The sequence below is a fragment of the Solea senegalensis genome, unplaced genomic scaffold (genome assembly GCF_019176455.1).
Source record: "Solea senegalensis isolate Sse05_10M unplaced genomic scaffold, IFAPA_SoseM_1 scf7180000013336, whole genome shotgun sequence".
NCBI lineage: Eukaryota > Metazoa > Chordata > Actinopteri > Pleuronectiformes > Soleidae > Solea > Solea senegalensis.
Genome location: NW_025320805.1, coordinates 30,576 through 41,214, shown reverse-complemented (window position 1 = coordinate 41,214; position 10,639 = coordinate 30,576).

The window sequence follows — 10,639 nt, the reverse complement described above, 5'->3', positions numbered from 1 at the left end:
GCAGGGCACCGTGTTTTCAGCTGCCCTGTGGCACAACAGGACGTGATCTCTCACCAACAGGAAGAGGAATTTGACGAGCAGGAAATGGGTGTCTTCCTTGGAGCGGCTTTTTATAGAAACACAAGTCCGAGAGTATGAACTGGCTGATCTGAAGACTAGTAACTGCAGGTCTGAGGGAGTGAACGCGCTGGAAGGAAACATGAGGGGGGGCGGCAGGAAGAGAAGGAAAACATGTTCCTCTGTGTTAATCAGCTCATTAAGAGTCGTTTCCATCTGTGTATTTACTGATTCTGATTAACGTCTCTGCTTTTGTCAGTTTCCCTTAGAGAGAAAAATTCTCAGGCATGTTTTCATGTAGCTTTTTTACAGTGTTACAGCAAAGACGCTAGTAATTGCGTAAATCATTGCCTATGGTTGCTCTGGATGAAATAAATAATAAATAAATAAATATATATATATGTATACATACATATACATACATATACATACATATATATATATATATATATATACATACATATATATATATACATACATATATATACATATATACATATATATACATATACATATATATACATATATATATATATACACACATATACATATATATATACACACATATACATATATATACATATACATATATATATATATACATATACATATACATATATATATATATATATACATATACATATATATATATATATATATATATATATATATATATATATATATATATATATATATATATATATATATATATATATATATATATATATATATATATATATATATATATATATATATGTATATATATATGTATATATACACATAATCTCTGAGTGTATTGTCAAGGAGTGACTGCAACCACAATTTGCGGTGAAATATTTTAGAAATCTTTCAAAAACTTGTTTAAATGTTATTGTTATTTATTTGGCAAACAACAATGAATTCATCTTTTTATACCCAAATGTGAGTCAGCTGACCACTAAAACTAATATTTCTCTTCAGTAATGCAAGTAAATAACTAATAAATATAACAACAATAATAATAATAATAATAATAATAATAATAATAATAATCTGCACCATTCTTGTGAATGTGATATCTCAAGAAAGCCAAGACGGGATCCTTTTGAATTGAAACTTAAAGTGATTGGATTTTGGAGACAAAAGGATCGTTATCATGGTCAGTGCAACCATTTATCATGTGTTTTATCACCTCGATACATCTCAGATGAACCTTTAGAGAACATTGTCAAATTTGGTACAAACATTCACCTGGACCTGGAGGAGGAATTGGTCAAAGATCACTGTGACCTCACATACATTAGGAGGAGAAAGACAATGTCAGTGTGACTGGACTCTGACCTCTTAACCTCCCTGTGAAGTTGGAGAGAGACCTGCCAGAGGCAACAGAGGCTCAAACATGTTTAACTCCTGATCTTCTATGTTGCGACTGATCTCTCAGCGCAGTTTTATGAGCTGCAGACGGTTTGACAGACAGGTGGACAGGTGAGTCTCATCTCTTCCTGCAGAGGAAGCTTCTGCACTGAGCGGCGTGACCATGTCCAATCACCACCTCCCACTGTCTTCCTATAAAAGACTCACAGTCACGTTTGTGTAACACGTACAGTTCTCACTCACATCGACGACACACGTCATTGCTCAGCTTGTGTCTGTGATAACGTCAAGTCCAGATGAGTCCAAGAGGAAAACAAAACACACTAAAATCTTTCATTAACTCCAAATATAAAGTTTTTTTTAAAAAAAACACCAACATGTGGGGCCACATGGTGGTGTAGTGGTTAGCACTCTCGCCTTGCAGCGAGAAGACCCGGGTTCGAGCCCCGGTTGGAACAAGGGCCTTTCTGCATGGAGTTTGCATGTTCTCCCCGTGTGTGCGTGGGTTCTCTCCGGGTTCTCCGGCTTCCTCCCACAGTCCAAAAACATGCAATGTTGGGATTAGGTAAATTGGACACTCTAAATTGACCATAGGAGTGAGTGTGAGAGTGAATGGTTGTTTGTCTCTATCTGTGTGTGGCCCTGCGATGGACTGGCGAACTGTCCAGGGTGTACCCTGCCTATCGCCCGATGTAGCTGAGATTGGCACAGCACCCCCCGCGACCCTCTGGTGGAGGATAAAGCGGTTAGATGATGACTGACTGACTGACACCAACATGTAAAAGGTGGATCGAATCAATGAGACTCATCATCGTTACTTCAGCAAATTCAGAGTTTTAGTTTCATCTGTAAAAGCCTGTAGACTGACAAGGTTTAATCTCTGAGTGTATTTATCAGCACAGTTATAGAAAATAGAGAAAAATAAAAACAAATGGAATTATAAACAAAACCACACAATACATGTGCTTTTGTTTTGCTCCTGCGTAGCAATACTCAGGACAAAGACCTACACACTACACACACACACACACTGTGCACACTAGCATACAGACAGGAAGAGCACATGGTAATGATATCAGAAGTCTATAAACACAGCATTCACCTTAGCTACAGTGTCCTGTGTCATCACACACACACACACAGGTTTACTTCTTTCTTTTGCATTAACATACATTCATTTCCTGGAGACTTACTCGAATCTTAACCTACTACTGGTCTAATCCTAACCCTGACACTAACCTTAACGTAACCCTGACCTCAGTGGAACTTTAAATTTACCCTAACCTAACCCTTATCCACATAAAGAAGACAAGCCCCCATAATGTGACTGTGTGAATAGATTTAGGTCCCCACAATATATGGAATGCCAGGTACACATACACACACACACACACACACACACAGGTTTGCACAGGTATACTTCTGAAGACACAGAACTGACTTCATTTCACGTGGACAGCGTAAACAAAGCATTATCCATAAACTTAACCATAACCAGTTCAATCCTAATCCTTTAATTTAACTTTAATTTAACCACAATTCATAACTTAATCCTAAACTTAACCAGTTCTTCAGAAATGAGCGTCTGCAAGTTCAAGTTTTGATTTTCATGAAGACTGCTCGTCCTGACATGGTGCATGTTTATGCCAGAGAAGAATCCTAATGAGGTGACTAATACAAGAACACACACACACACACACAGTGCCAGTAACCATCCATCACTACTGAACTAAACCCCTGCCTGCAGAGGGCAGTATAAACTTTACAGATGTTGATGTCAACATGTCTTGGCTCCACCCACCCTGCACAGACAACCTGCCTCAATGGCCTTTGTCCGTGTTAAAAAAAGGGGCGTCAAATTATTGCGTTGATTGCGATTAATTAATTACAGTCATATTTAGTTTAGTTTTTTAATCGCGTTAATCAGAATTTAAATCCCCAACGGCACCTTTTATAAAGGTAAAGTGAGAAGCCTTCTGTGTAACAAGGAGCTTGTGCTTACCACTGAAGCAGCTCAAGTTTAGCCTCCCACGTCAATGCAAAGCACCCAGTTGCGAGTGCAGCCACAGCTAACGTTAGCTGCGAAGACGTTAGCAATTTAGCAAGCCATAGCAAAGCTCTTCGTCACACTTAACTGGAGGAGGACACCCCGCATATGAACAAGTCTGTGACCGACAGGCTACTTGTAGACCCTTTCGAGAGCCGCGTCACAGAAATGTGCGCGCACAGTTTGGGGTCAGAAAACACACTCGGCCTGGAACTAGTCGAAGTAGTAGTACTAGTTAGTACAAGTAGAAGTGGAACTACTCGACAGGCTTGGAATGTTTCTATACATTGAAATGGACCTGATGTTTTTTTTTATTTGTATTTTCTAATTATTTGGAGTTTGACAAAAGGACACAGCGGAATTTTTTAGTTTGTTAAAACTTTTGTTATATGTCAATCTTTTCATCTGCGGTAATAATTAATTAAATGAAAATACATCAAGTTAAGGGCTTTCCTCAGCAATTTTTATGTGAGATTAAAAAAGAGATTAATTAGATTAATTAATAACAGATCATAATTAATTAATCTCTCAATTTGTTTAATTACTTGACAGCACAAGTTTAAAACAAACAGGTTAGAATGAATGAATGTAGAATGAATGAATGAATGAATCACAATGACGACATCTACCTGGACGATGTTTGGTTAATTCCCTTTGATCTCTGTCGACACGACTTGTGATCACATTCTGTAAGTAGAGCGACAATGATGATGAGGCTACACTTGTCTTCTCTGCTGCTGAGGACAGAGACACTAAAACCGTGTTTCCAACACGGTAAGGTACGGTTTGGAAGAGTAAAGCCTTCGGTCAGGCTTGTGTTTAGACTGAGAACAGTGCCTTTACTAGGTGGGCGGGGTGGGCGGGGTGTCACAGAGCGATATATGCACTCATCTTATATTATATTTGACTCCAGATGTGAAAGAATTGTCATTTTTGTGGCTTAGATTTGGTTACATTTCCATTTAAAAATGATAATTGTGACGATGAATATGAAAGTATCACAAAACAGTGCATTTGTATGTAAATGTTACTGTTAAATGAAGGTCTGAAGTGACCATGAAGTGACACCCCTGGTCTAATCAAGATCATGTCCACACGTCGGTCCAAACGAAGAAGAGAAAATCTCATTCCAAACATGTTGTTCCCATATGTGCGACTAATGAATCAGATTAAAGCCATCTTTGAAATCACTTACTCATAGCTTTGTGTTACTTTAGCACTTCATCTGAAAAGAGATTTCTACCATGTTTCTCTCCCAGAACCTTCCAGATGTTATCGGGACCAGTTTCTACATGCCTGGGTATGTGTGTGGCAGAGTAAGCATTTCTCTTGTGTTTTTGTTTAAGGCATATTAAAGTGTCTTCAGCATGTGTCTTCCTGTCACACTCATTTACGATGATGTTATTTCACAATAGATGAACAGATAAACAGGACGTGGGGTCAGAGGTTTCTTGTATGGTGACAGAAGTGGAGCTAATGCTTTCATTGGGAAGGAAAGCATAAAAGAGACAGATGAACAGATGGAGAATGATGGTGATCAAACAATGGCACCGCTTCTTTTACCAAATTTAAAAAGTTCAACAGAATTTGAAGATTTAAATGCATATATGCGAGGACCTTTTTCAAGAGTGTAGCTAATCTAATCTAGATTAGATTATTTGAATCTAATTTTGATGATGTTTTTGGATCCTATTGCTCATGTTCTGTCAACCGTGAATGATTAGTTCGAAAGAACAACTGATTCAGTGAACTAGTTATTCAGCAGTTTAAACTGTCAGAATCAGTCTCGGCAAATCCAAGAACAACAGTGAACTATGGATCAGTTTAAAACACTTAAAAAACATGAAAATGTGCGTTAATCGCCAACATTTAACAAGGACATTTCTAAAAATCTGGTGTACACTGAGCTGAATCACAACCCGCACTCTGGTCATACAGGAAGTAGTGAACGATTTGGTGAATTAATCTTTTGAACAAATCTTTTTATTGAACCGATTCTAATGATTCAGGTCACTGAAAAGAACTGTTTTTCCCATCACTACCTGTGGCACATACACCTGCTGTATCAGACATTTCATGGAGACTATGTACAACCACTTTATAAACATAAAAAATACAGCAGAATACCATAGACTACACTGAGCCGCACGTTGAAAGGCCTGAAAACTCAGAATATTCGCAATAACTCAAAGCAAACTGTGCATTTTTTTCCCCTCCACTCGCTGATTTTATTCTTAGAAAATCATTAACAAAGCCAGTGTTTTAAAGCGACACAATGTAGATTTCAAGCTTCAAATAATGTCTCCAAGGATGAATGGCACCTCTGTCAAAACCTGAGCAGGTCTGCATTACCTGTATTTGTACTATGTCACTTCTTGAGTGTAAATTGTTTGTATGTAATGTAATGTAATCATATTTGTATAAAATGTCATAACATGTGTTGAACATATATTACCAGTAACAAACAATACCGTTGACCAACTGTGGGGGGAGTCTGAGAGCAAATCCTTCATTGTGTTACTTTAAATCTGTGGAAATTGTTTGATTACGCATGAATACCCCGAGGTTAACGCTTTGCATGATTATCAAAGCAGGAAATAAAGAATCAAAAGATGAGTTTGGATGATCTGTCTTGTTTCACAGTAATTCAACACACAGCTCTTTTGTTAAAGCTCCAGTGTGTAATCCCCCCACCCCACACACACACACACACACAACAAGAAGCACATGGACCAAACAGAGCAGTGAGTCAAACATATAATTTTCTCAATAATTTTTCTCATTGTTCCTCAGTAGTTACAAACTAATGTTCAAAATCAAGCTACTGGAAGTAAAAACAGACATCTACCTACTTCACTTGGTAGATGGAGTGAGCACTGTGCACGATGTCAGTGTGTCAATGAGTAGTAGAGCAACGTTATACCGGCGCGACGACAACGAATAACAACAGCAAACGAGACACAACCGATAACAATGGAGGTCATCCAGCTGTTTGTCTCAACAAGACGTCAAAGCTTTGTATGATAATAGACTGCGGACGTCGAAGAAAAGCCGGTCGCAAGGGAGTAACGCTTTTCTGTCGCCCAATAACTTCACCTGTATCATACCATACCATTACTCTGGTACCCCAAGGGAAGAGTACTGAAAAATGGAACGGTTGGGGCTGATTACATTTGTGACACACACACACACACACACACACACACACACACACACACACACAGACAGACAGAGGCTGTCAGCATAAGTCAGAACTATGAGGACGGGGAGGAAATCTTTTGTGGGTGCTTCTTGGCATTTTCAGCCAAGAAGGCAGGCAGTGATATCAGACATTACGCCTCCTCAGGTGAGCCTGACGAACTTTCTGAAAGGACAACTCTAGGTTCATTATTCCAAGCTATGGCAACCATCTCACTTGTACAGTATACCTTGGGCAGTTGTGATACCAAACACATTCCAGGAATGGAATTCAACACAGCTATACAGAGAAACACAATCAGGATTGTGTGAACTCATTTGACCATGGTTGGATTGTGATGGACATTCTTTGAGATTTAAATGTTACACACTACAGCTTTAAGTGGATATATTATGATTTTCCTTTTCACTGCGAGTGCCTCTGTGGATGAAGTTGGTTCCCACTGGTTCTCAGCTGTGACTCTGAGCCAGTATCTCACACAAATATACTGAAGCATTTCTGTTTTGTTTTTGTTAAAGGCATATTTAAGTGTCTTCAGCCTGCGTCTTCCCGTCACACATTGATGATGATGCTGTTTCACAATAACTGAACAGACAAACAGGACGTGGGGTCAGAGGTTGCTCACACAAATGTACTTGCATCACTTGCATCACAAGTCGGGTAAGTGGAAAAGGGAACTTGGCTTGTAACTGGAATGTGGCCAGCAAGGTACCAAATACCCATTGCTCCCCAGACAATGTTTAGTGGCTGCTCGCTGCTCCTAATTCTAGGAAGGTTGACACAACTGACACAAAAAGGGATGACATGTCTACAAGTCACAAATTGTGGTGTGTCATGACAACATGCAGAGACTGCAGTAAAAGGCTAATTTCTTCCTGAAGAGATTTAATTGGTATCAAACCCCGTTTGTCATGTACACAACAAAGTCTTTGTGCACGATCGACATAAACAAGCTGCAGCAGCGAAATATGGTTTGTCGGACACATGACTGCCAGCTGGACCATGGTAAGAGGAAACATGTTGTTTTGTTGAAAGAATCCAGGTCCGAGTTATTGACGACAACGGTGTCAGGAGATCGTTGTGGGTGATGGCGGGTTAACGAAGTGACAGTCACACTGGAGTGGTACATTCAGACACTTGAGGGGGGAAATGATGGTTTTTACAATGTGAATCAACATGTTTTCTGATGTTGAGCCCAGAGTCTGATCAGATCCACGAGACATTCTGTGTCAACATATGTGTGACTTTTCCAAAACGAACATCTACAACATTCTGCTAATCTATCTATCTGATTCTCCAGTTGATCTCAGACAGTGACGTCAATGGTACATTTACATACATCTAGATTCATCCATTTTATTGATGATGATAAATAAAAGGAGGGGGGTTCCTGGAATAATTTTATCTCGTATGAGGATGTTTGCCTGTGAGGAAACAAACGCGCGCACGCACACACGCACGCACACACACACGCACACACACACACACCTCGAGCGCTGCACATTCCTCTAACTAACACATGGAGTGACGCTGCAAAATTACACACAATCATTTATATAAAGGGATTCATTGTTTCCTCTTCAATTCATCTGGGGCAACATTTGATTTATTTCAGTTCAGTGTGTGTTTGTAGTGTAATTTCTCTGTTCCTTTTTCTCTCTCTCTCACACACACACACACAGCAGATGAGATGGAATGGAGAGTAACTCGGGCAACTAATGTGTTCTTCTCAAAACTAAAGATGAACAAACATCACCGTGCCACTAATCATACACGTGGTGACAGAGCTGTGAAACACTGCTGTTGGGTGGACATCCTGGTGTGTTTTAAAGTGAAAGTAAAACAACACCACGTGACCAGGAGGATAGAGATACAGACAATCATTTATCCCTTTAATATACTCACAAATAGTCACATTCACTTCAAGAATCAAATGAATAATTGAACATTGATGCCTATGTTGCTAATGTAAGACTTTTGACATTATTATTAGTAGGGCACTTGAAAGTTCATTAAGTGAAAATGCAACTTGTACGTAAAAAAGTTAGTTATTCGTATACAAATGCAACAGTTAAAAAGACTGAATTATCTCATAGACAGTCAGCGCATTCACAAAAAAGTCTGATTTTAGTCAGACAAAGTCAATAATTCCATGTTCTATTCTCGTCATGTAAACACATTAGTCAGTATGTATACACTTAGTCGGAGTAGAGTTGGACTCGTTGTTCAGCGTATGCACCAACATTTCCTCCCCCGTCTTTTACACGCAAGTAGAAAGAAACGACGTATAAACTGAAGTACGGTTGCCGGAAAATAACTAACAACTCGGCTGCCTGTCGGTGAGCAGAGAAGTAACACTGTCCACCACTGAGGACGGATTCAGGCGTCCACAGCAAAAAAAACATTGACCATCAATCACAGCACTGAGAAGTCATGTCATTATGTACTCCTGACAACAACAACAACAACAACAACAACAACATCCAGTTCTATTTGTGCATTAATGAAATATGCTGGAAACTACTTTGAAACAAAAAATGAAACTGAAAGATTCTCATCAAGTGTCTGAGGTCACCGTCAGTATGCGAATGCTAAATATTTACTCTAACTTTAAAACAACACTAAGCGATGTTGTAAATACACCCAACCATCCTCACCATCCTCAACATAACTATAACCACTGTCCACTTGTTTTAACCTACTCTAAGAACATGCTCTTGTTGACTTTCAAGGAATTTAACAGGGTTGAAAATATGATATGACACATGTGGGGTATTTTTTAAAAAAAAGAAAAGAAAATGTTCTGACCCAATTTATACCTTTTCCAGAATTCATGACAGAAAACATCTTGCGATTCTCAAACCAGTTTTCCAAGAATCCTCAATCAATCAGTGCGTACAAACAAGTTTGTCTGAGTAAACAGTATATATTACATGACACATTCCAGGATCGCTTCATATACATCTAAGATGAAAGCGGACGCTGCTGTCGGACAGAAAACAACAGTAACAATCTGTCGTCCAGACCACAGCTGAGCTCTGAACTCTGCCTCATTCAGGCTCGCTGCCCGACTAAATTAATCAGTGATGTGTTGCTTCCCGTCACATGTGGAATGTGGAGCAATGAAGCTGAAACTTCACCCAAAAAAAAAAAAAAGCATTATGAACATCAGGGAACACTTGAAGCAAAGAACATTCACCAGAATTGTAACAAAGGAAGATTGGAGACATGGAGGCTCAATTCATTTGCATTTATAGAAACACTATCTTGATCATTAATCAGTTTAAATTTTTGATGAACACAAAGAAAACCTTATTTTTTTAGATTTATGACTTATGAGGACGAGCAGATCACTGTGTGTGTGACCTGCTGGCAAATTGGACTAACAATTACATTTGTGTGTGTAATCTCCCCCCTCTCTCTCTGTCCCCCATTTTCCCTTTCACCCCAACCGGTCTAGGCAGATGCTGCACATCTTTGATTTGATTTGAATTTTCTCTGTCTCCACTGATGCCTTGTGTTTCCTCACTGTGTGAATTGTTGGGTTTTCTCTTCTCTCCTTTAATATTATAAAGGTTTCTGCCTTACTATGTACACTGCCTTGCGATAATTTATGTTGTGATTTGGTGCTCAAATAAAATTTAATTGAATTGATTCAAACTGTTGGTCACACTTTATCAACACACTTTCCACTACACAGTCCCGGCACGAATCGCCTCGGCACGGCACTTTTTTGCTTTTCCATTAGTTATAGTACCAATAATAAGCGTGATGTAAACAGATTGCCAGCCGGTGTCGTCAACTGGAAGAGGCATGAGCAAGATGTCCCACACAAGAATCAAACTGATCAATGCTGAACTGTAGATCAGTTAAAAAGACTTTAAAACCCACCCTGAAAACATGCGTTAATCTCCAGCTTTAAACAAGGAAATGTCTAAAATCTCAATATCTGTCTAGTGTATTTAGCGACGGCATACTGACCA